The following is a 1,243-nucleotide window of genomic DNA, read 5'->3' as shown; positions in this document are numbered from 1 at the left end:
CTTCTGGTTCAGTCGGAGAAGTGTGAGTGTAGGGCACTCCATGTTCACAGGAAGCGTCATTCTCATAAAATAGGACAGTAAGAGCTCTTCTCGTGTGTGGAGGCCCTGAGAAATCTGAGAAGTCATATTTGGTACGAAATCACGGGCATCACCATGCGTGGCTCCATCCCTGGACTCAGAGCGTACTGAGTGTGGGCCCTGGTCTGGACGTCACCACTGATTTGCTGCCTAAAGCACCTCACCTCCCAGGGTCTGTTTCCTTCTTTATTTGAAATGAGAAGGCTGGGCCAGACTGCTAGTGCCCAGTTTGCATCACCTCCATCTCTGGATATGGTAATGAAGGGAGGAAGAACAGCGGGGTAGTTAAGAGCACGGGAGAGAAATCCGCTGGTCCTTGGGTCAGGTCGAGGGTCAGTCCTAGGGTGTGGCATTGAGAAATGGATTTAATCTTTCTAAGCTTCACTTTCTTTGATTATAAATCGGGCACGTTTTAAGCATCCAGTTGCATGGATGTTGACAAATGTAGTCCATGTAACTCAAACCCAGTCAAGACACAAAGGGTCTCCGTCACCCCCTGCCCTCTCTTACCCACCATGCCGTTCTGGCACCCACAGTACACAGAGAGGGTTGGGTGGTAGAAATGTTCTCTGTTTTTCATTGGAGTGGTAGTCACACGGGAACACAGTTCTCGGAATCGTTGAACTGTGCTCTTAAACTGGGCCTGCTTTATCGTATGTCATTTACGCCTTAATAAAGTTGATTTAAAAAGAAAATAACAAAGCACCCTGGAGGGTAAAGGAGTTCTTCAGCTCTCTTCCCCAAAGCAGGTTTCGCAGCATGATTCCTATAGCACACAAACCCAAAGACCAGGGTAGCGGGAAGAGGCGAATTGAAGCTTTGGCATTTAGAATGGGTGTTCATGACAAAGCCATTGGATCCATCCTATGGGTGACCTTCGGGGACTACTGAGCGCTTCGTGTGTCATTATATTTGGCCTAAGGGTAGTAAGGTACATCTTCTGCCATGACCTGTGAATGAAACCACCCTCACCCCTCCTGCAGTGACCCCTCCTGGCGCGGAGGCATCACGAGTCTCCAGAAGAGATGGACAAAGACACGACCGTGGCCTCCCTCACAGATCCGACCGCAGTCCTGTAGCCACCGCAGAAGGAAAATGAGACGGGAGACAGACTCCCCCCGTACAACCTCCCAGAGTGCAGAGATTTCACTTCAAAACAAAACTG

This window comes from Kogia breviceps, chromosome 7 (genome assembly GCF_026419965.1).
Source record: "Kogia breviceps isolate mKogBre1 chromosome 7, mKogBre1 haplotype 1, whole genome shotgun sequence".
NCBI lineage: Eukaryota > Metazoa > Chordata > Mammalia > Artiodactyla > Physeteridae > Kogia > Kogia breviceps.
Note: the sequence above shows the minus strand (reverse complement) of the source record.